Source organism: Talpa europaea (assembly GCF_964194135.1).
Source record: "Talpa europaea genome assembly, chromosome: 3".
Lineage (NCBI taxonomy): Eukaryota > Metazoa > Chordata > Mammalia > Eulipotyphla > Talpidae > Talpa > Talpa europaea.
In genome coordinates this window covers 81,536,982-81,563,279 of record NC_140069.1, presented here as the reverse complement: position 1 = coordinate 81,563,279, position 26,298 = coordinate 81,536,982, and the positions used below count along the sequence as shown (strand labels likewise).

General features: G+C 39.2%; 1 pseudogene across 1 annotated transcript in view; it reads left to right on the top strand.

Moving 5' to 3' along the window:
* The first annotated feature begins 1,485 nt into the window (after window positions 1-1,485).
* The window catches only part of LOC311168867 (peptidyl-prolyl cis-trans isomerase D-like), a 37,560-nt pseudogene continuing 12,747 nt past the window's right edge, over window positions 1,486-26,298 (top strand). The window contains exons 1-3 of the transcript in view: window positions 1,486-1,605; window positions 1,885-1,981; window positions 4,051-4,185. The product of the transcript in view is annotated as a peptidyl-prolyl cis-trans isomerase D-like (transcript). The remainder of the gene's footprint in view (window positions 1,606-1,884; window positions 1,982-4,050; window positions 4,186-26,298) is intronic.

Here is a 26,298-nt window from a genome sequence, read left to right as displayed (position 1 = left end):
AATTTAAGGTCATGTCACTTCTTTGCTCAAAGTCATTAAAACCTTCCCATTTCATCCAACTGAGGTCCAAAATTCATTTATTCAGACAGGCCATTACAGGATGCACACTGACTCATCTTTGAAGTTCCTTATTTCATACTATTTTCCCTTCATACTCTGTTCCAGCTTCTCTTCTCCCCTTGACATACCTCAAACATACTTACCTCAGGGCCTTTGCACTTTTTATTACCTCGGACAGTCTGCTCACAGTTATCCACATGACTCACTCATTTACGCCCTTCAGGTCTCTGCTTAAATGTCGTCTTCTGTGAGAGAACTTTTTTGACTAAACTATGTAAAGCAGCAACTGCTCCCATTCTCTTAGTACTTATCACCAATTGCCAGACCATTTTTCTATTTGTTTCCTTCTCCCTTGCCTATCTTCCCCTACTAGAGGATGAGGTTCAGGAGGACAGGGGCTTTGTCTCTCTTGTTCTTTGCCATGTGTCCAGAACCCAGATAGTGTCTAGAACATTACAAGCACTGAATAAGTATTACATTGAATAAGTCTGTAAAAGAATGGGGGATAGATGAACAGACTATATCTTATATGAGAATATCCCGAGTCTGGCTCTGTTTTCAAGCTTTGGATACTATTTTTGTGACATCCTTCACACCTTTGGGGACCAGTGAAACCTATAAACTCTCAGGGGATGCCACTATCTTCATTCTGACATCCAGACTTTCAACTCTGAACCAAATGCACTCACTTGTACATCTATATCCAGCATTTTACTTTTCATTTTTGAAACAAGGATGAATACTAGGTTGGGGATTGTGTTTGACTTATTTTCTTAATTTACTCTCGAGAAAGAACATAAACAGTAAATTACTGAGGACAAAGAAGAATATCTTAATCCATGAAATGTTCTCACTTTAGGTAAAGTTTCTTTTAGACTTGGAGAGGCTTTTTTTTTTTTCCTTTTCTGGTTAGGTCAACAAAATCCAAATTCAATTTCTGAATTTTGTTTAGGAAAATCTATACTTTTGAGATACATTGATTTATACCTGGTAGGAGTTTCTAATATACATATACATATATTTTTATAATATAATATACATCTATATTTCTATATTATATATTTCTATATAATATATTTCTATATGTATATATTTCTATATACATCTATATTTCTCAAGCAGGGTACTGTCTGTCTCTCTCTTTTTTTTAACCTCATAAGGGGCCAGATAATTTATGTGTCATTTTGAGTTGGCTGGAAAATATATTTCTACATTTCCACAATGTTTAAATCTTTGATTGTGTTTGCTTTATTATTAGTGAATCCTTCGCATGTTTGCTATGGACATGGGGGTGTGCCTGATGACCAAGTTTACTTTCACACCCCTGGCCTGTCCCTCGGGGACACCTGGGGAGGAGCCTGGAGTGAAAGGGTATCAACTGGGAGAAAGCATGAAATAGCAATAACAGAGACAGTGTGCCTCAAAATGGAGAAAAAGGCTGGGGAATGTCGCTGGAGGCGAGCTCTAAGGGTAGAGAGCAGTTGTACTACAAATTACTTTCTAACAAATCAGTTGAAATGCTTCATCAAAGTTCGCAGGCCTTCGGCAAGTTTCTTTTTGTTTTGTCTTTTTCTTTTGAAACCCATATAACGGAATTGAGAAGGCAGTGTTTAATTAAAGGAAAAACAGCTCAGTTCCTGCAAGTAAATTAATATCCACCTTTAGGCGACTTGGTGGAGCTCTTCCAAAACCAAAATGAAGATTGGAAAATAAAGAAGAATTCAAGTTGCTGATTCTCTAAAACTAGATTAAAGTCTAGGGTTTTTAGAGGAATGGACAAGAACTGTTTTGGACTTTGTAGTAAACCTGTTTTATATTGATTAGGCAAACCAAATCAGACAAATGGACACACTTGGTCAATTGAATTTTCCGAGGCACATCCCTAGCGTAGCACTTAGTGATGGTGAGCTGGAGACCAAAGGTGAAGAGAACTTCTGGGAATCTGCTTGATATGATTATTCAAGTGGCTCATTGTACTTGACAGCTCTGTGTAATTCAGATCTAACATTTTGTAATTTTTTTTTTTGGTAATATATCTATATATACACTAAAGTAAACTTTCTTGGCTATCTCATAGAAGCAGATTAAAGAAAAATATTTAAAATTGTGTTCTGATGCTGTCTATCTTACTCATTTAGTGGTGTTAGGAAAGTATCTTGCTTTTTTTTTAAGTTTAGGGGTTGTGTTAGTTATAGTTAAGGGATATAATGAATAGGACACAGTAAATATCATCTTCTTAAAGATTAAGGAATACAAGAAGCCACAACAGAGGTCATACTTGCTAATCATCTTAAATAGATGGCAGTATCTGCTAAGCTGTGGAGGATGAGAGTTGGGTTGAAATGAGAGGAGAGAGGGGGCAAGCAGTCATTCTAGAAAAAGGAAAGAGCTTGAGGGAAGCTATGGGGAGAGATAAAAAGATGGATTGTGCTGCTTCCAATTTCATAAAGACATTAATGGAAGGAAGGAAGGAAGGAAGGAAGGAAGGAAGGGAGGGAGGGAGGGAGGGAGGGAGGGAGGGAGGGAGGGAGGGAGGGAGGGAGGGAGGGAGAGAGAGAGGGAGGGAAAGGGAAGTTTCCAGGTTCCCTGCCCCAAGGTGGAGCTGGGCAAGAAAGAGAAGAAACTGCAGAGGAGACTGAAGAAGGAAGGAAGCAGGATGGAGAGCGAGAAGGAGACCTGGAGGAGGCACATGGAGCAGACATGTGAAGAAACTGTGCTTGTGTCTAGGTCCTGGACTGGTTGAAACAGATGTGGGTGAGAGACACAGTGGGGAGGTTAATGATGGCAGCTTTTATCTTGATTTTGCTCATTCTGCCCCTTTTCTATGCCCCCCACCCCCACGCTAGAAAGTGACTTGGACATGTGGCAGGCTTTTGGGCCTCAAAGCAGTGGCCCTGCTTTTGGGTTAACCCTGTTTGGCTGGGCATTTACCCACGAAGGGATGGGTAAATTTGGGTGCTTGATTTAGAAATTTTATTCTTTGTCTTTTCTGTATTGCACACTAATTGTATTAAAGTTCCTTTCCATCAGTAGTCTTATGCATTAGAGTATATTTTGTCTTAATGCCAGTGGCAGATGGCAGAACAGGCAGGTTTGGGGGTTCTGGGGTGCCCCTCTTCCTGCCCTGTAACAGAAGAAGAAAAAAGGAAGGAAAAGGAAGGTGGCAATCAGATCATTAAAGGTTTAAAATACGAGGTAAAATAATTGGTTGAAAAAAATTATAGAAATCTTCTAGGAAGGAAACAAAACAGTACATTGCAATGATTTCTGAATCTCTTTATATTACTATTTAATATATTTGATCAGCCAATAAATATGTTGCTAGTCAATAAGATTAACTAAAGAAGGTTACATTGCCCCCCTCAAAAAAAAAGTCTAAGAAGTTATTATAAGTTAGAACCTTTTAGATTAAATCACTTAATTAGGAAAGAATAAATTATTAGCAGATGTGTCATTACCATCTTAGCATTTCAAACTTTGGTCAAAATAATGTTACAGAACAAAAACCAACTAAACGTCAACGCCAGTTTACAAGTCAGTCCTGCATAGAACTTATGAAACAAAGCTTACCGAAACTTTCTAAACTTCAATTTCCATTTTCAGGAGAACTTTTTCCTTATGTAACCAATCCCAATTCCTCACTATGGGATGTATAAGAATCTATTTCATTTAATCTGTGTTGGTAGAATTGTTTAAAGGAGCTATTCCTTTTCTGGCTTCTTTCTGATATATTGTGTACATTTGCAAAAACAGGACAGAAACATTTAAAAACAAAGTGTGTGATGGTTTCCCCAGCCAGTGCTAGAGTATAGAGATGGATTCTATGGAGACACTTGAACTTGTGATCTTGGATGGGTAAGACCTAGGCTGCCCCACTCTCCTGGGGGCTAGAAAAGGAAACAGAACAGTTGCCGGATGCTAAAAATTTCCTTTTAAGAGCCACATTCAAAGGCCTCAGACAACTGCTTTCTAGATGGTTTGGTTTTTTAGTTGCCTTCAGAGACTATGTTATCTCAGAACGTTTCCAATCTGTCCAGACACTGAGCTTTGTGGGCTTCTTGACCATTTCTTTAAAACTTGCCAGTGGGACTGCTACAAAGTTGGAAGCTGCCAAAATTTCTGAGAGTAGGGGAGGGAGAGGATCTTTGTTTTGATTCTTCTTTCAGTTCATCTTGTTTTTCCCCCTCCTTCCTCTCTCCCAGGACCCCATCCTTGATCCTTCTACACTCATTTCTCCCCCTCCTCCCTTCCGATCTTCCTTTCCTCCACCTTCTTTCTCTCCCTCTCCCTTTCTCCCCCTCTTCTCTCTTTAAAGTGTTATCTAATATGTTTGATCAATATATAAAATGGTGGCTAGTTAACAAGAGTAATTAAAGAAGGTGATGTTGCTCTTAGAAAAAAATAATCTGGGTCTCCCAGGTGGCGCAGTGGTTGAGCACTGGGTTGTGAAGCTGCCCACAGCCTCTGCAGCACTGGTTCAATCCCCGGCCACTGGGAGAGGGTCCCACATGGTGCACAGACCTCTCCTGCGCCCGCTGCTCCCCTCAGCACTGTACTTTGTCACTCTGCCTGTTCTGCTCCCCGCTCTGGTGAATTCTCTCACCCTCCCTCGCTTCTGACTGTACCCAGTGCTTGTATAAATAAATAAGTAAGCAAATAAATAAATAAATAAATAAATCTGTAAAAAAGTAAGGAAAAAAATTAAGAAATTATTCAAAGTTACAACTTTTAGGTGACACTCTCCACTTCAATCCTCACCCCAGACACAATTATGGAGGAAGAGCCCCACTCTTTCCCAGTTTCTCTTCTTATTCTATCTTGAAATATTGTTGATGATGATTGAGATGATGATTTGGGAGGTGTGTGTGTGTGGGGGGGGGTGGAGTGTGCATGTACTTGCTGCGGAAAGACTGAAAAAGAGCTGGTTGTGCTACCCCTCCTCCAGCCGTGAATCTGGCATTAGCCCATTTCTATATTTCCCCAGGTGGTCTTAGATGATGGGGGGGAAGGGGGAGCTTTGCTTGCGTCATGAATCAGGCTTTACAATTTTCACAGGCTTTTAGGGCACTCTGGCCCTCTCAGTAAAAAGTACTTGTGACTTCTGAGCGGGGAGGTCAGGCTGGAGGGGGGAATTATTTCCCTCAGGCACCCTGATGACTTTTTGCTCTGGAAGGCTGTGGGCTCTCACAGGGGGAGATTCCATTTGTCTGCGCCTGCAGAGTCTGACTCACCGCCCAGGGAGGGCAGAGTTCAGCCGCAGCTGCCAGCAAGCCCCTCTGCCTTAAAGGCACAGCACTTGGACGCTGGCTGAAGAGCAGGGAGGGTTGTCCCCAGCTCCACTGTTCCAATTCCTCTAGAATCGCTGGCCGTGTTGTTTATGTGGGTGTTACTGATAAACACACATTCCAGTGCAAATGTAATCGTTTATTCAAAATCCTCTTCACTTGGGAATGGAGAAGCACAAATTGGATTTTACATGCCCTGTGAAATTGAGATCACCTGCGTCATTCACAGGGTGTTTAAGAACATTTATTGTATGATTAAGGTTCTGATCCATAGGGGGAGGAAAAATCATTTGCATGTCACACGATTTTTCCGCCTCCTTAATTCTCAGCCCACACACTTCATAAATTAACAACAGGTAGCATCAATCTCTCTTCAAAATATGGAAGACACATGTAAGGAGGGGGAGGGGGAACTCGGGCTTCCTGAGCTGGTGAAAACAGGTATTGTCATTAACTTGAACACCCACGCCTTAAAGTCCAAGACCCTGAAAACTTGGCTGCCGGAAGTTCAGTGATTTAGAGACTCCTATTCTGTGTGCATTTGCATCAGGACTATACACATATTCATCAGTCACTCCTGGTCCTTTCTGGCTGAGATGACCGCTAAGCTAGAACCCAACAACTTGGAAGCTTGACAGAGCCAGAGAAGCCTAGTGAATTTGTCATTCCTTCTGACAGTGTCTGGGCATTGCTGCGGGGATTTGCTGAAGCTCTGCTGGCTTTGTGTTGAGGGGCTAGAATTCGGGTACACTCTCCTGCAGCTCCAACGGCTCCTCCAACTATGGTGCAGCCACTGTAGCCCAGGGCCACTGCTGAGAGGTGGAAAGATGCCAGCTACTTCACTGATCTGTTCGGTTAATGGGTGGAGGTGGGACAGATTATTTTCTCCTGTACTTGACAGGTTTTAGATATGTATGAAGAAGTAACTTATATTTAACATTTTTATTTGAGAAACTTTGATGTGTACTTCAATTTACTAGCTATCACCTTTAAAACTCTTTGACACACAGAAATTATCTGGTTGATTTATCATTGTCTTTTGAAGGTTGACTCACTTAGAGATGACATGACATTTGCATTTGAAATCAGTACTGTATTTATTTCATTGTTCTGAGCTTTTCCAAATAAATCTGTTTTTTTTTTTTTGGTAGAATAATTGTGAGAAAAAAAATAATGTAACAGCCATTTTGGAATGTATGGGTTATCCATAGTTCACAGCTCTTTTAACTCCAGTTTTCACAAACTTTGCTCAGAATGGCACAATGACCATATTCCACCAAAGAGAAAAATATGTTAAGTACCGTGGCTGGAGCAGGATTGGCAATATAAGAAAAAAATTAAGAACAAACTATGTGATTGTATCAATATTTCTTCATTCCTAATATCTTTAATGTAGAAAAGTAATAAAAATGATCTTAAATATAGGGAACTGAAAATCACCCTCGGAGTATAAAGTTGTGAGATCAAGATGAGCTGAGCTTGTTTGAAGTCCTTTCATTCGGGGCTCAGGATCAGCATAAAGACACATAATTGTTAACACAGTAATTTTTTAGAAAATGCTATTTGTCATGTTCTTGATAATTGGGATGAATATTGCATCCAGGGCTCTCTTTTTTATTATCTTTATACTTTATACCAGCTAGTTGCCATATATAGAATTTAGACTATCATTAATCAGAAAGATAAAAGTTTGAAATAAAAGCTGTAATGCTATATGAAAGTCCCAAATGCCAGCCGCTATTACTTGCCTAAATTCAAACTATGGGAATGAAAGTCATATAAATACAGTGAAATATTATTGAGTGCCTACTATTTATCATAAACTTTTCTGATTCTTTACATCAATGTTAAGTATTTATGCATCCCAACAACTGCTCGAGATAGTATTATCATTGGTTCTATTTTATAGATAAGGAAGTAGGCTTAGAACAAGGTTAAAGAACTTGTCCCAAACCTAAGAATTAGTTTGCAGTAGGTATGCTACAAACCCATCTAGTTTGGCTTGGCAGCTGGTATTCTGAATCACCACAGGATGTCTTTTTGATATGAAATGTGTCAGAGATGATTAAAGTTCAGCAGGGAAAAGAATTGAAGGTCTCAGTAATCTCCTGAGAAAGAGTGTCTTTGAAAACCAGCCTTTGTAAGGCAAATGCTTAGTATACAGATGAGGAAACTATAGACAAAGCAGCTCAGATGACTTGCTTGAGGTTATTTACAACTTGTGGCAGAGGCAGTGAGACAGGAGGCAAAGTGGGTTTTCCTGATCTTTAATGAATATTTGTTGTACTGAGCACTTGTTTGGGTATTAAAAATGAGGGTCCTGACTGTGGGAAGGCTATGCCAGGACAAGGATTGCGATTAGACCAGATTACAAGAAATTGGGGTTTTGGATTAGTCTCAACCCTGCTTCTAAGGGTCTTGGTTCCTTAAACTTTGGGAAGCCCCAATGGGAGTGAGATCTGAACCACTCCCTCTCTTGCTACAGCAATATGGGGAGTAGGCAGTGAGAACTAGAGAGTAAGTGCTATTTTCCCCATGAGAATAACTATAGATCAGATCTGGTGGAGAGTTTCTTAGCTTAGGAGACTCCATCACCCTCCCAAGCCCTCAGCTCCCTCTCCTCCCCCTCAAGCTAACGTGGCAGAGGTGGTTGGGCGGTGCTTGGGATGTGGATAACTGGCTCAGGGCCCTGAAACACTGAGTAATTCCTAGGATGGCTGGGACTGAAGGCACCATTCCAGACACTTCCACGTTGTCTAAAAGTTTAAAAAAAAAAAAAAACACGCCTCATCCAGCCCAAACTGTTGGAGGCAGATCACTTGGCTCTGAAACAAGGCCCATTCCTTTTTATGGAAGGGCATTGCTGGAAAGTTCCACCATATAGGAAAGCCAGGGTTCTTGTTTCATTTTTTTTTTTTAAATAGAGAGGGAGGAACCAAGTCAGGAGTGAGGGATGCAGAGGGAGGGCTGAAAGAAACCACATTGGTTTTCCAGACATCTCTGAGTTTACATTGTCACTCTTGGCTTATAAAGACAAAGATTTGAGCGTACTTTTAGATCTCCAATGAAACAGTCAACCACTTTTATGGAGCCTCCGATGCTGTGTTAGTGTTGTGGACTTATGGAGAAATCTAAAAGCATGGAGTTTATGATTTCAGAAGAAACAAGACAAGATATATTGCACATCAAATCCTATGAACGACCACCCACACGGCCAAAACAAATAGGCTTTTGCTGCTGTGCTCTGGCTGAGTGTTTATTTATTGGAGAAGAGAAAGGTACAATCAAGAAAAAGGGAATCATGTCAGGATGTTATTGGAGTCAAGCCGAATGCCTGCCTGGAGTGACATCCCTGGCTGTGGAGTTCAGGGAGGCAGCAGTTGGGTCAGAGACATCAGAACATTTGAGCTGTGGGCTGAGAGCCCCAATATCGATTTTAAATTGGATTGTGGGTTTTAGTGCAATTAAAAGCTACTGCAAAGTTTTGAGAAGAGAAATGGTACAATCAAATTATTAGAGCAGTACAGTTTTTATTTTAATTAGAACACACCACAGGGACCAGGGGCATGAGAAAATCAGCAAGTGAGGTAATTCACTAACCAAATCAGTTTAGGTCTGACAAGGTCTTTCTGAAAATGACAAATTAAAGCTACATTGTGACACAATAGCAAGAAGCTTTTTTTTCTTTTCCTTTAATTTTATCTGATTCAGTTACCTTGTTAGTTCTGACAGACTTGGATCAACAGCTTGATTAGTTCCCCTCTTACATGTCCATAAACACTAAAATTATACCTTTCAACCATTTATGTATTTATTCATGATCACTATTAAGGCAAATGAAAGAGAAAAAAATGTCCAGACTAAGAATGACTGAATTATTTCTCTATCCTATATTAAAATGAAGGAATTCATGTTTTTCTTACTTTCTGATTATCAGCCCTTCTCCTTTTGGTGGATTTTAGTTTGAAATGTGAATGTGCTTACCAGCTGGGAAAATTTTGACATTTACTTGATTTTGTCCCTTGGAAGTTAAAAAAAAAAAATTGGCAGCCCTATTAAACAACAAGTCTGCTTATTTATTCCTTCAATCCCTCCCCAGGTTGCAGGTTCTTTTCAAAGCTCCGATAGACCTCTAACCAATTTTCTAAAGGTAATTTCCCAAAGTGCTGCCTCTAGCCATAGAAAATGCCACGTAGGTTACTGGGTTTATAAAGGCCGAGAAAGCCATTTTGGTTACATTTGCAGCTATTTGTGTGGTTCTGGGTGGTAACACCCTATTGCCAACATTATTCTTTCCTCCTTCTGGGAAGAGCTGTAATTGTACTTGGCTTGGTAACACAAAGGCCTCTGAAAAATATGAAGCTGATCCCTCTAGTGTTCTTTTGTGAAGACTACAGTACAAGATGCAGAACTGAGAAAAACAGCAGCAAAATAGCACAGACAATAGCTCCTGAAGTCAATTTGTTTTTCAAGTGACATTAATAAAATAACTTAGAATGACAATTCCATATTCTGTGTGCAGTATTTACAAAAGAAATTGTTACATTTTTCTGCAATCCATCTGTGGATTGCAAACGTGTAATTGGTTAACTTTATTTGAAGATGCACGGCATTGAAAATTATCAAAACAAATAATAAACAATTTAAATAACACTGACTAGAGTTATCAGAAGTGCAGAGGCAATGTAAACTTGCCTCGTTTTCAGAAATGAACTTACTATACGGGTTACAATTGTCTGACGACATTCATAGATTTTTTTGGTTATAGAAAGAAGAGATGAGATTTCATACATTTTTATATTCTTTTTCTGATGCTCCCTGATGTTCAATAAAAAGAGTATGCTATCTTCTTCATGTTTTTCTTTGACATTTTCTTCTACATTCAGACATTTATTAAACAGCCTTTCTATTCCAGGCACTGAAGATAAAAAAATGATAAGATAGAGTCACTTTCCTCAATAAACTACCTAATCTCACAGGGAGACAGACTCTTACACCACTATGGTAGAGATGTATTTACAAAGGACTTGTGTCTCATGGGAAATGATATAAATTATTAATATTAGTCAGTAAGGAGGATGAGATATTTAAATTTGCCTTTAAAGAACGAGCAGGATTTAGAGTCCTTCTAATGGAGACAATTCGTGGTTTGTCATCTTTAACTGATCTCCCGTTCACTAGCAGTTTTGTGAGAAAACCACAGTAAGGTGGGCAACTAGTCCCAGGAGTTGTGCAGTATTAGCGTCTCATGCAAAGTGCCTCTGAGTTGTTCCGTTTTCTTTTCTTGTGGCTCCTTCTCCTTACATTAAATAAAAAGAGCAATACCTTACAAATGCACACTTTCAATTGAACGGGCATGCAACAAAATTTGGAAGCTGCATAGGGGTAGGTATTCAGAGTGCTCTATACATCTGGATTCTGTGTAACTTTAGATCTGGGAACTATAAAATCAAAATGAAGAGAAATAGTGACAGTAGAACCAAACCGTTGTGTGACTAGAAGCAAGTGTTAAGGGAGTCAGGCTATGTTCAATGATCTCTAAGAGCCTTTACATTTCTAAACGTCCATAAATCAATTTTCAAAATTATTATCAAAAGAGCTGATTGCTCCAGAGAGAGTCTAGGTAACTACACAGGCACTTGAGACTCTACTACATTGATATTCTCACCAGATATTTCCTAATGAGTTCCTCTGTATAAAGGCCCCCAAGTTGACAAGATGATATTAATAGTGTTATCCATAAGGAACTTCACTGACTAGAAAGCATGAAAGCATTGAGGTAGTTTTCAAAGGTTTCTGGCTTTCCTGGGCTATAGAGATCAGCACATTGAGATCATTTGCTTCATTACATGACACATATCATCTGCAGTTGCTGTATTTACATTTACATGTGCAGCTAAAACCAAATCATAGTCATAAAAGCTAAAAGCATAGCAAGGGTACTAAGAAATTACAGTAAGCAAAATTATATTTTAATTCAGTGTGAATGTAACTAGAGAAAGCAAAGTCTATTTTATAGGCAGTTAAAGTAATATTTATTTTGTAAAGACTGGACTCCAGTGTTTTAATGGCTCCTTAATAGTATAACAACAAGGCTTACATAGCAAAGGCACCAGAGTGTGCGTATAATGAAGGTAAACTGGTTTGAAATGTCATGGGAGGCAGCGCTGAATCACACACTAAATGGGAGATTTGACAACTATAGATTTAAACTAATCAAGCTTATTTCTGACGCTAGCAGTTCTTTGGACATCAGCGTTTCTCTTGCGAAATCTTTCTTCCAGACTGTGAGTTGACATTGGTATATTGAAATTGTCCCTTTGCTTCAGTCTTCTTATTCCCGCATTAGTCACAATACACATTGTTGCCTTTGTCTTGCCAATGTAAAATAATTTTTATCCATATGTGCTCAGAAGAAATGACGTCCTAAATTCATTTCAGAATCAAAATTTAAGTACCCAAGAGAAATCTGCAACTGTGTGGACAGTCTATTAATTAGATAGGTGGAGATTATGGAAAATGGAGAATACATGTTGTGAAGTGGTCTGCAACTTTACTACACCCTTGAAGTCTAAGAAAATCTTAACACCTGAATTTCCATGGCATCTACCAGGCTTTGCAGATGAGTGTGGTCATATCAATGGCCATGGTTGAAGTTTCAGTGGTTGATTTTATTTACATAACTGATGTTGGACTTCTCCTTGATATTCTTCCAGAGGCTATTCTGGCATGTCTCCTGTATGTATAGGAATAAGCCACTTATCTTGAACTGCTGCTATTTTTTTCTGCACATCATCTCTCTTTCTCTCTGCTTTGCCCATGGTTATAATTCCCCATTTAGAGATACTTGTGCTTTCCCAGGTATATTAGCCACTGTGTTTGGCACTGTTAAGTTTTACTGGGAACTGAGACTAGTTCTTTAGAGTTCTCGGGATGTCAAATGTGGAAGACAAGGAAGAAGGGAGGGAAAAAAGCAGAGAACAAATTTCTCCCTGATTTTTGTTTTATTTTGTTTGCATTCAAAAATGCAAATTTTATGTACAGCTTTTCCCCTGTCATGAGGCATCTCTATATAGCTAGGAAAAAAAGATAAGAGGTAATAGACCTGGGATTTTGAATGATTTTTATTTTTTTCTCCATACTTGAAATTTTCATTAAAAAAATTGGTAGATATTAATTTTACTTAAAAAGAAGAAAAACATCCACAACTCAGGGTTCTGGGCTTTATCATTATGTGCAGAGAGTGCAATTTAGGGAAAACCAATTAGTCTAAGCTTCTGAGTTAACAATTTTATCAATAAGTTATTGATTTATAGCTCATTTATGTAAGAAGATTTGATGGCATCTAAGATAATTAGAGAAAACCAGGGTTGAAAAAGAAAGATGATACCCAAAGTAAAGGAAAGGAGAGAGAATGCTTGGGGAAGAAATGAAAGTAATTTACCCTGATAAAAAGGAATTAAAAAAAAAAGACTAATGAAAAAAGACCTTGTCACTGAGGAAAATGAGAAGGAAGGAGGTGCTGTTTACATCAATAGGTAGTCCTCTGTCTTTATTTTCCATGGCACTATATTGTTAAATCCTGCTAGCTCTCTGATAGCTCACCTTGAGGGCTAAACTAAGAAATCCAATTACTTTTCTAGAAGCTGTAGTGATGACCAACTAAACTGTGGCCCTTGGGGACAGTATTTGTATCCTTTGACAGCAATTAATGAAACCAATAAATCAATTAGTTAAATTAAATTAAGGTTCACCCAGCTGTTTCCACAGCCCATCCATGTGTAACTAAATGTGATTATAAGGGTGCCCTTGACGTGAAACGGATACAATTCAAGTGATCTTTGCTGTCTTTATATCCTTAACATCTCCCCTTTACAAAATTATAGTTATTCTACCTTTGTCTTGACTCTATATTAGATGAACTTTGCTTGGGGGAGAGTTCTTGATAGAGGCAACGGAAATACTCATTGCATTGCTGGTAACGCTGGGGACCGCAGTTCCTTCTATTTATTCCTTTCTTGAATTTAAGATATCTCATTTTTCTTCCAAAATAATCACTGTATCCAGTCCTATTTTCTGTTTCAAACAGGAAGCTGCTCTCTCTCTTGACAATGCCAGCTCCTCCAACTTCTGCCTCCTTCTACAGGAGCTTTCTGATTTCCCTCCTTGCCTTACTGGACTGGGCTATATACCTCATTAGCCTCATTTTATTTCCTCATTTCCCCAAGAATTAAGTGAATTTTCTTGCTTTTGCTTCACTCCTACATCCTCTCACACCAGCATTCTAACTTTTCTGTCTACTCTTCTCTACGCTGTGAATACATCATAACAATTGCCTTCTTCTCCTTGGATTCAGTGAGATTTTCTCCACCCTTGAGTTTCTCCACTTCTCTCCAGATTTGGACACTGTTAACCAATCCCTTCTTTTTGGATGATTTTGAACTTCCCCATGCCCCTCTTTAACTCTCAGATTATGTCTTCCTTATCAACCTCATTAATACTCACATCTACCAGTTCCTTTAGTATATCCTTTAAATATTTACATATTTTTGGAAGGCACTGTTTTATTTATTTATTTTTTAAAGATTTATTTATTTATGCATACAAGAACTGGGATATAGGCCAGAGGTGTGGGTGAGAGGATTCACCAGAGACAGAGTGGTGGACGGAACAGGCAGATTGACTGAAATACACTGATGAGGGGAGCAGCGGGTGAGTCAGAAGAGGTCTGCTGCGCCATGTGGGTAGCTCCCTGGCCAGGATTGAACTCGTGCTGCCGTGGCTGTGGACAGCTCCACAGAGGTTGCATCTTAACCCCTTGCGCCACCAGGGAGGCCTGGAAGGCATTGTTTTAGATCCCAACTATAAAGCCAAATAAGACATGTTCTTGAGCAGATTTTCGGATAGTGGGGGAGGCAGAGGTGTACATGCAACTATAATTATAGTCAATCTGCAATAAAATCCTTGCTATAAGAATACAAAGGATGAAGACAATGACTTATCCTGAAGGGATATGGAAGGACAATGTAGATGACATCTATGTTGTATATATAACCAGTATAGGAAGAGGAGAAATGTCATTGCAAGCATAGGGGATAATATGTGTAGAAATCTGAAGCCACAAGCTTCTCTGAAATGGAGTCTGGGGACTTTGAGTATATTATCTGTATAAGATGATGTTGAAAAGATAGATTGTGGTGAGACTCTAAAGCACTTCCCATGCTGAACTGGAGAATTTAGACTTTTTCACTAGAAGTATATGGGCTGATATTTCTGAACTGATCATATAATCTTAAGTAAGTTTCAAGAGACTCTTGTCAGCAGTGGGAATAGATTGGAATGTAGAATTTTAGAGACCATTTAGAAGTTCATTTCAATAAACTAGGGCAAAAATGATTAGGACCTGAACCAGGATAGTTACACTGGGAATGGATAGTAGATAATTTGTGCAGATAAAATGGATAAAAGATAATGTTGATTGAATGCTGAGCACTGGAGATAAAAAAAAATTTAAAGATAACTCTGGTGTTTGTGAACTAATTTTAGATAATGTTATGCCCCCTATGCAAACATTTCAATACATTCTCACTGCCTCACTTCAATGTTTGAAATACAGTTTCTACATCAATCAAAGTTCTTTTGATTATAAATGAAAGAAATAAACTCTGGCTAGCCAGCCCGACAACAACAACAACAACTACAACAAAATGGTATTGCAAGGATACTGGGGTTACCTTACACAATTCAGGTAAGATTTGAACAATCCAGCACAATGAAGGGCAGAAATTAAAGTAGTAACAGATCTCAAAATAAGAGTTCATGAATATTTCTTCTAGAATTTAACTAATTCAATACCCCAGTCTTCAGGCTGCTCATTTCCTATCTACTCACTCTCAGGATCCGATTGTACCAAACAGATTCTGTTGTTTCTCCAGTTTCACTCAGTTGTGACAATTGCAGCAAGGTCAGACTGTATAGCTCAGGCTACTAAAGATGACATCCTTGTGTGTCAGTACCCAAAAAAGAGAAGTATTTGCGAACCGGTCCTTTATCAGAAGTGTCTTCTATGTGCACTACTTTTTTTTTTTTTTTTGAGTTATTATCTCCCTTGAGGAAGTGCAATCACTAAAATACATAAGGGGGCTTATGAATCTCTTGAAAATTATGCACAAACCCAAATTAGGAGCCTTTTCCTGAAGAATAAAGTCAACACTTCTTAGCCTGACTTTCCAACGCCTTCATGATTGGGTTTCTAACAGCCTCTCACCAGTCTTGTATCCTTTTCCTCCCTCCAAACACTAACAGATAAAAAGCAAATTACTCTCCCAACTCTGAACCTTTAATCATAGCATTTCTTCTCTCTATAAAGAATGTCCACATCCTTTGAGTAAAATACTACTCTTTCTTTAATAGTTAATCTGAAAGCCTTCTCCTGTTATAAACTCTTCCTTTACTTCTCTGTCAACAGAAGGGTGGTTTTCTTCCTGTCACATACAATACTCCATACCTGTTTCTCTCATAACATTTATTACTTTTTTTCTTTACATGATAATTTCTATATAGTTTATCTCTGCTTTTAGATTGTGAGATCCCTGCAAATCAGTGCCATTCAGCCCTGTGCCTGCTCTTCTGTTCTCTGTAAGTTCTGGGCACTGCAGAAAAGCTAGACAAATGAATGAAAGACTACTTACTGGGAAAGAAAGAGTCCCTGTTTGATTTTACCCTGCTTGTATTTTTACAAGCTCATTAGAAGAGTGAGTCCTTTTCTTATTTTCCTTTTTATTATACTCATTTTCTTAGGCTTTATGCTTTATCGCTGCTTCTCTTCTGGCAAATCCCGTCTCCTTTTTTTTTTTTCTTTCATTTTACCTTAGAGATAAAATTTCCCCCTTCAGCTTTTTTTTTTATTATTATTAATTTGACTGACTGTCTTGTTTTCATTTGTTCTGTAGCTCATAGCCTTTACTTTGCACTCATTATTCACAGGAGGGAAAATTCTGATCAATTCAAGATGCTCCCTCCCTTCATTGAAATGCATTGTTTTCCTTGACACTAAATGGAGCTAGAAATTCATAGAAGAGAATATAGCATCTAATATTTATATTTTAGACAGAAGTATTAATTCGTGCCAACTCCATTCTAATATGTTCACTTCCTTAAAATGGAAAGATTTAGAAACCACCACTAAAATATTTACATTAAGTTCAACTGAATGCATGATTCCCTTTCTCTTTGCTTGACGTGCAAAACCACACTTACAAAATAATGGCCCAGGAAGAATCTTCTGCTTGTATGGACTGTTTCCTGGAGGAATTGGGGAGGGGGCAGGTGGGGGCTGGCTATGCATGGAAGAATAGCATCCTCTACTGGTGAAAGGGCCCTGAGGCTTGAGAAGCCCTCTGAGTGTGGATAACCAACATAGCTTTGGAAAATTCTTGGTTGGCATATTTGTTATAGGTTGGCAATCAATTCAAGATTTCTTATGCTCATCACCTATGATGTACCTGAAACTTACTTAACTTCATGACATTGAATAGCAGAAATAAATCTTTCCCTTCTTTCCCCCCTTCTCCACCCAGGACTTTCTTAACTGTTAAGAATGTTTCTGATTCTTAACTTCCTTGGAAATTCTCATTATGTAAAGTATTTTGGTTCCATAATAATGTATGTTCATTCAAAATGAGTGACTTGGTATCGTCATTATTTTCAAATATTTTATTAGAAACCAGATCTGATGGTGTTTTTGATGTCTCGATGTTGCTGCTTTATTAGTGAGGTGATTTTATATAATGATGTCTTCTTGGTATTTACAAGCCCTTGGACGGGGTCCACACCAACCATCACTAAATTAAATTTCCATCTGTAGCAAATATGTGTGAAAATGAGAATATCTTGAGTTTATTTTAAAAACATGGCACTTGACATTTTCTTCTTGCTAATAAAACTATGCTGGCTCAATTTGCATAGTTCTATCTTGGTTGCCTACAGTGAACTAACTCACCTCAAATTATTGGCTTTCTCATGATAGTCATTGTTGCCATAAGACCAACAAGTTGTCCAGAGTGACCTTCTGTTATATGAAGAAGCATGAAAAGATGAGAGAACTCCAGGGGTCTTTTCAATAGAAATTCCCACAGGAAGTTTCCATTTCTAGCATTTTTTGATGAGTAGGCAGTTTTGTTCATTAGCATGTTTCAAGGATTATGGTCCATGATGTTACTTTCCAACTATAGCCTACTTGGGATTAAAAAAGCCAATATTTTATTAGTATATTCCCTATACTTCAAATTAGTTTCAATGTAAATCATTAAGTTTCAAGTGTGGTACCCATATTTTCTCAGGAGGCCTAAAGCAGATTGGAATCAAGTCTGGGTTTACCAACATTTTTCTTTGCTCCAGTTTCATGAAGAAATATTAGTAACTAATATCTATATGCATTCTTTTGCATTACAATCATAACTATATCCACGTACAGTTCTATATCCTAATTTCTTTTTTTTTGTATAGTTTTTTTTAATAGAGGCATGTTTTTATTTATTTGTTTGTTTGTTTGTTTGTTTTGTTTATACATGCACTGGGTACAGTAAGAAGCGCGGGAGGGTGAGAGAATTCACCAGAGCCAGAGCAGGGAGCAGAACAGGCAGAAGGACCTAAGTACACTGCTGAGGGGAGCAGCGGACCACAGAAGAGGACTGCGCGCCATGTGGGACCCTCCTCTGGTGGCCGGGGAGCAGCCGGGGATCGAACCGGTGCCGCAGAGGCTGTGGGCAGCTTCGCAACCCAGCGCTCAACCACTGCGCCACCGGGGAGGCCCTATCCTAATTTCTTTATGATGGAGCAATTAGTATTAAAACATCCTTGAGCTTATGACGATTACAATGGCTATTATAACCATAGTTATTCATAATTATAATTATCATAAATACAGAGGCTATTAAACTAAATTTTAATAACTCAATCTATCATTAATATAATTGTTATTGTTAACGTTGTGCCCTCTTAGAAGCTGTGCAATAATGAATATTTGACAGAGAAGTGAAATACAAATCATGAGGAACAGAACCAAAATTCCTATTTCTGTACTAATGGACTAAATACCGAAAGTTTACTTATAAGCTGGTAGTTGGATCTTCAACACATTCTTCTCAATACCAACAGCTTGATTAACGATACTGAGTTTTCCAAGCTAGATTCTGTCTCCAAACCCCTTTAAACAATATATAGCTTGATATAAAACAAATAGGTTAAGCAAGAATTGGGAGTTTAGGACAAAATCAAAATATGTGGAGCAGTGGGGAATACAGATAAAGAATTTTCTTTCAAGCTGATTACAGCAAAAGTTAGTAATAGTAAAAATTTCCCTCACCCCCAATTATTTGCATGCTAGTTAGCTGCCTTAAGTAAATTCTCTATGGTAGAATTCCTTCTAAAAGTATTTCAAGATGGTGGAAAACAGCTCTTTGACATCTACAGAGGATCAGTGCACAGAGGATGTAAATGTATTGTAAATTAATGTAAATGTCTGGAAACTGTCCTTGCCTATGACAGTTCTCCTCCTCACCTGGCTCAATTGAGTGTGCCAAGAGTTTGGGATGCAGTTCCACCAGTTGTTCTAAAAGATTTTGGGGTGCCAGGAAAGAATTCTGGAGGCCAATAAGCTTGTGGGCCTCTCTCCTTCTTCACCCTAACTTGCTATCAGCTCAGTTTCCACAACCATCCTACAGCTGCCTCTACTGGCCATTCTCAGTTACCACAGTTTTATAGAGGCTTTCCCAACTCTGTGTGAACTATTGTCATAGATCCTTTACTTCCATACATGTACCTTGATAGCCCCAACCAATCACCATTCCTACTCCTAATTTTGTTTACTTGGGTCCATTTATTAATCATCTACTATATGTTAAACATTGTGTAATGTTGTGTTTTCTTACCTTAAATTTTTTTTGTAGCTCTTTTGCCTATAAAATAAAGATGCATCCTTAAACTACTCTCCCAGCATTATCTCCCAGCATGTGTTTTCATATACCTTATACCTCAGGGACATGGTTTTGATTATCTAAGTGAAATACACATATTTGCATCTTTTTATAGTTGTTCATGCTGTTCCCTCTTTGGGGAATATTTCTCCCTTGTTTTCCTGTCAAATTTTCGCTAATCCTTCACAACCAAATGAAACATTTTTTTATGTAGGGCTTCCTATTGTTTCCCTTGCACTTAAAATTTCAGATCAGTTTCCTTTTCCAATGTCCTTTACTTGTAAACATATAACAGTAGTTCATTTAGCATGTATTTGTCAGTTATCTATTATGAGTCAGCCACTATGGTAGATGTGGCTGATGAACTGCACAGGAAAAGACACTGTTCCCCAAAGAACTTATAGTTATATTTTGGTCTAAGAAATTAGAATAATAGATTTGTTATTTAATTGAGAAAGAATGCAAGAAACATGTTTGAAAGTAAAATCCAGAGTTTGGTTTTGGATTTGTAGAATGTGAAATGCTATTTGATATACACATGGGGGTGTAATATGGATAGATGGATATGAGTCTAATACATGGGGAAAAGTTATACAGTATGTATTTTAGAATTGACAAGGTTTGAAGGTACTTCTTAAAGTTATGAGACAGGAAAAGAGAAGAAATCTTAGAACTGAACCCTGGGAATAGGGTTCAGTGGATGGAATAGGGTTCAGTTCAATGATGGAAAGAAGAGGAAAAGTTAGTAGACAGGAGTAACTAGTGAATTGAAAGGAGACTGCTAAATGAAGGAGTTTCAGGAAAGGAGGTGGAGTCATTGTTGCTGACTAAGAACCTGCCTTTGGATCATCAATGAGCTGGTCATTGGAGACTCTGTCATGGGTGGATTCATGGTGTCAAAAGCCTGGCAGGAGTGAATTAAATGAGAGAAGTAGAGACAGCAAATATAGGTCATGATTTCTAGTGCTGTAGCATAAAGGGGGGCTGATGACTCTGGGAATGGCTAGAGGAGATGTGAATGGTATAGTCTACATTGGTTGGCAGAATGATGGATGATCGAGGAGGGCTGGGAATCTTGATGCCATATGTGAGAGGACAATGGCAGCAGCAGTGACCTTCAGTAGATAGAGAAGGGCCTCATATACCTCACATAAGAGCTTGGACCATTTAACCATGCTCATGGGAGGGAAAATAGAGTAGATGAGCCCAATGCTGGCATCTTGGTAAACTTGGTGGAAAAGATGGTGGAAGAAATTTTCTATTTTTTTTCCCTTCTGAGTCAGATGAGACATTCAGTTGAGAGGGAAGAGAAAAGTCTTTGAGAGTTGAGGGAAAATCTGTGAAAGAGCAATCTCACATAAAAGGAATTCATCTTGTATATATTGTATTGGTTTTTGTCTATCTTTCCCAATTGAATTCTCCCCCCTCCCAGTGAACCTCCAGCAAGTGGTCTTTCCAGAGTGGAGGCTTGAAAACTGTTGGCCACATTAATCGACTGGAGGCTCTCCTCTATAATGTATGGGCCACAGGGGTCATAGCTCTAGACCATTTCAGAGGTATTGACTAATCAGACTATTCTCCCTTTTAAAAATCTACCAACACCCACTTCCAGCTTTCTGTATTTTAAACTAGAAATTCAACATACTTCCATCTGAGTCACATTTTGCAAAAATATGTTTCTGTTGATATCAGATAAAAGTTGAGTTGTGAAATACATCTCTTTAAAGGATTAACCAAGCTTCCAAAAAAGCTCTTTGTTGTGGGATTTGTAACCAGATGGAAAACTCTAGGCTCTGGATGTTAACAGTATTCCCATGATTGCAGAAAAATAACTTCATTTTGTGTAAGCAAATGAATATATATGTAAAACATAATGACATTGTAGAAAATATGCAAATAAGAATTAAAAATATAGTTTTGTTGCTTATGGTTTAGAGAAATGGAAATGGGAAAAGATTGCTTGTTAATTAACTAGAACATACCTCAAAAATACTATCTCTGTTATTTATTTTGCATGATTTTAGGCATTGGGCTGACAGCTGAAAGAACTATTTGACACAGTCCTGACTCTTGACGATGTTAGTCTTAAAGAAAAGTGTATAAAATAATGCTTACCAAATGATTATTACCAATGAGCTGGTGATAATTACCAAACGATAAGAGGTGTGGCCACAATGAGGAAACCAATAGAAATCTAGCTTGGGCTAGATGAATTAGAACAGACTACCTGAAGGTTGCAAGCCACAAATAGTGGAGAACTTTTATTTCCCTGATTGTGATTGCTGCTTCAGAGGCTTAGATAAATGGGGACTCTTTGCTGTCAGCTCCTGTTATGCTGGGTCTGCTCTCTAGCTGAGAGATAAATGTGTGAATCATGTCCCCTCAACTAAAATGTTTGTTATTCAACGAACACATATTGAGAACCTACTAGGTCCCTTGGTATTGTGGGTGCCCGGGTGAAAAATGGCAGTGTTTGTCATTGAGAAAATCCTAGAATAGTAGAGGCTGATTCTTATGCCTCCTTTTTGGCTTTTAACACACCTACAGCATATTGCTTTCACTTCTTGTTGATCTGCATAAAGTAGAGTAAGAAGGGTTGACAGAGAGAAGGATAAAGGGATCTCATTTGGATTGAGCAGCCAGAGAAATTCCCTGGGCTAATGGGAAATTTGAGCAGAGACTTGAAGGAAGAAAGGAAGTGTGGCACATGTGGGTGTATGGAGAACTTTGTTTCTGGTAGAGGGAAAGTAAATGACTTAATGCAGGCTTGAAACTTCAGGATTACAATGAGCAGAAGCAAAAGATGAAGACCACAGGAGGCTGGGGTAGCTGAAGTGTGGCTGGCATGGGAAGACCACCACGTGGGGCTGACAGAAGCAAGCCAAATGTGGCACAGCTCTCTCCTTAGCTACTTGGCCTGAGAGTTTCCTCTCGCCTCACCCTGCAAACCTGATCTCCCACAGTGTTCCAACTCTCATTCTCAAACTCTCCTGTCATGTTCCTGAAGTTCTGTAGGTATCGTGGTCCTCCTCCTGCTTATAACCCTTGTACAGCCTGCTTTCGTGCACTTGGGATAGAATCTCATTCTTTGCCATGACCCTGAGGCCTGGGCAACCTGCTTCCTATCCCCTCCCAAGTTTATCTCCTGCTGTTGCTCACCCCTCTCATGCTCAGTCATGGGCCACATTTCTTCCACCACGGCAGTCTCTTTCTAACTTGATATTTTGCTTTCTGGTGCTCCCATTGGCCCTCATCACCCTCCAAGTCCCATGACATCCTCTTGCTCCACTTTCAGGTCTCAAAGCTCACCTTTTCTGAGGGAACTTCTCAAACTATATAGTTAAAAGTAGCCATACTCTCATTGCTGTTTGTTCCCTTTACAAATCTAAGTGTTCACAAGATCTTGAATTATCATTAGACTTGTCCGCTGTCTGTCAGGATGCTTGTCAGGATGCCTGCCACAGAGACATAATCATACATTAACATAAATATTGTGTACATAGGATAATCAATATTGATGCCTTGAATCTGGCTGACCCTGCATAATGATTGCTGTCAAGTTTCTGGCTGGTAAAACTAGGTAAGCAGTATCCTGAAAGAATTCTACCTTAACAAGGCTGATTGTGTGTGGGTGCTATCCTCTATCTTCCAGGTTTGACCCTTTTTATTCCAATACAGAGGGATAATCTGGTTCAGACTATTTTTATTCTAATGTCTAAGTCTGGTGTATCTGAATGAATTAATGCAGACCCACTATAGAATTGCTTGGGGAAAAGGTACTGGCATTTTGAAACTGTGAGACTCAGATTTTGTTTAAACGAAGCATTGTTCAGGCATTCATCAGATGACAATATGAGAAATGATTGTTCCAGCTTCTGCTGTCAGGTGGTCTGATTCTTGATTCACTGAGATATGGAGTGGGGCGGGGTAGGGTATGCCTATGGGGAGAGAACTCAACTATGAATGCACTAGTTACTTTGAAATCAAGTGAAAAAATGAAATCTGATTTTGTGTTTATTCAGTCACTATGAAAGAAGACAGCTGTAACAATAATCCATTAGAGACAGACGTTTGATTTGAATACTTTCTCACTTCTGTGAGCTGTGATTGGAAGTGAGGACTTCTCCCTGACCTGGCCCCTTCTGTCAGGCCCTCCTCCCTTTGGCGTGCGGTGGGTTGACCAACAGAGGATAAAGCCCAGGTGTCTGGACTTTTATCAGGGACAATGGAGAGGAGCACAGTCCTGGAAAAAGGGCCGGGGGAAGGGTCTGCCTTTTTAAAAAAATGCAAGAATGAGCACATTGAGTTCTGTCTTTCAGAGATCCTGTGGACAGATATAATGTTGCCACATTAGAAAATCACCTGCTTATAAATAGCAGGATGAATGTAAAATAGCTTATGCCGACAGTTTCTCTTTCAGAGTAAGCAAACTGAGGAGAACACAGACCTCAACTCTAACTCTCTCTCCTGTGTATTATGGAGATGAGAACAACCGTTTCATCAGCTCTAGGAAAAACCAAAAACCAAACAAGCAGTAACAGAAGCCACACTCTCTGCTCGTTTCATTTTTTGAAGTGAAAGCCCTTCAATTTCTCATTAGTCTTGCCAAATGGTGTTTAACCTATAAAGAAAGTCTTGTCATTAGCATGACTCAATTTGGGTTAACCCTTCCTCATTAATTGCTGTAGATTACTGCACTGTCTCACATGGAGACCAGTCGCCACATGTGGCATTTAAATTCAAATAAATTAAAATTTAATACCATTAGAAATTCATTTGCTTACAACACTACCTACAGGGCAAGTGCTCAATAGTCACAAATGGCTACTGGCTATTGTAGGCAGATGTGGGATAGTTCCATCATCCCCAAAAATTCAATTAGAATACGCTGGTGGTTGAGCACCGCGCTGTGAAGCTGTCCACAGCCTCTGCAGCGCCGGTTCGATCCCGCCCTGCCGGCGAGGGTCCCATATGGTGCTGCAGACCTCTCCTGCCGCCCACTGCTCCCCTCAGCAGTGTATTTCATCAGCCTGCCTGTTCTGTTCCCTGCTCTGTCTCTGGTGAATCCTCTCACCCTCCCACACATCTGACCCGTACCTTGGTTCTTGTATAAATAAATAAATAAATCTAAAAAAAATTAAAAAAAAAGCAAGTTAATAAAAAAAAAATAGAAAGAAAGTAGGAAAATAAAGGCATATGTTGGAAGCATATACATGAGAGGTTTTCAATTTTTTCTTAGCTAAGGGATATATTTTGAACACAGTTGTGTGTAGAAACTCAATACACAGAAATGATCGTTGTAGACTTATTCTTACTGAAGTTGGAGTGGAAGTCTTTGGATCTCTGTTTATTTACCATTTACCTAGTTCCCATCTCAATAACTTGCAGGTGACCACAGAGAAGTAAAATGTCATGCTTGGAGAGAGCAGAGCTGAGTTTGAGTTGAGTTCTTCTGAAGTTGATAATTCTCAGAACTTTCTGAGAGTTCGTTTTCTTGTCTTGTTATATCTGTGAGATACATCAACTATCTCAGAAGTTTGTGAGGGCGAGTTTAATTTTCTCATTTATCAAGAGAGGAATTAAAGATTGGCAATGCCACATGCCTGCCAGAAGGCCACCTACCCAGCGAAGGACAAATGGGACCAAACCCGGTCCCCTCGCAGTACTATTTCCCTCGATTGCTCTATAATTTCATGTTCAAATTGAAATTTTTCAAGCCAAACCACTTTTTAAAAACCAGCTGTCTAGATGTCACTGGTGATTTTTTATTTCCTAGATCAATATAATATGTGAATACTTTTAAGCATTTAAGCAGAAGTTGCTACTCTGGAAATTCTAGTGCGATTTGAGTAATGACTTGAGTAAATCAAATTTTTTTGATATACCTCCTACTTCCTTATAAGCCCCATGCTCCTCTTCCTGAAGAAGGTGGGAAATAAAAACAACACTCTGATAAAAATCTCTGACTTCTCATACTTTTTCAGAGAAGGAGATGAATTTTTCAAGTATCTGCATTTTAAAAAAAGATTTATTTGGGCCTCCCCAGTGGCGCAGGCGCTGGGTTGCAAAGCTGCCCGCAGCCTCTACAGCGCCGATCCCGGCTGCTCCCCCGCCACCGGCGGAGGGTCCCACATGGCGCACAGACCTCTCCTGCCGCCCGCTGCTCCTCCCAGCAGTGTACTTCGGCCCTTCTGCCTGCTCTGACTCTGGTGAATTCTCTCACCCTCCCGCGCTTCTGACTGTACCCGCTGCTTGTATAAATAAATAAAAATAAATCTTAAATAAATAAATAAGATTTATTTATTTATGCATAAATAAATAAATAAGATTTATTTATTTATGCATAGAAGAACTGGGTTATAGGCCAGAGGTGCAGAAGCAGGGGGTGAGAGGATTCACCAGAGACAGAGTGGGGAGCAGAACAGGCAGACTGAAATTCACTGCTGAGGGGAGCAGTGGACGAGACAGGAGACGTCTGCTGTGCCATGTGGTTAGCTCCATGGCTGGCCGGTGATCTCCTGCTTCAGAGGCGGTGGATAGCTTCACAGTGCTGTGCTTAACCCTTTGCACCACCAGGGAGGCTCTCAAATATCTGCATTGTTGATGGTGGAATTAGAAACCAAACTGAGTGTGGGTTTGAAGGAAATGTTTCTGTTTCATGGAACTGAGCACAAACTCAACTAGCCTGTCACTTGCATCATCCCTAGTAATTACAGTCCATGTCAGGAGAGTTTTGATAAAAGAAAGTTTAGTGACTTTTCATATTGAAGTGACTATTAAATGAATATAGGGTAGAATTACCTGGAATTGTAGAAATGTTTGTTGTAAGTGAAACACAGATAGACTGCCTCTTAATATGATACAACCTAGTTCCTCCTTTCGAATTTCCAGATGGGAATCAGTCCTAGAGTCCTAGAGTAGAGACTTTGTCACTGGAAGAGCATACTTTGTTATCAGGAAGATCTCGATGGAGACCT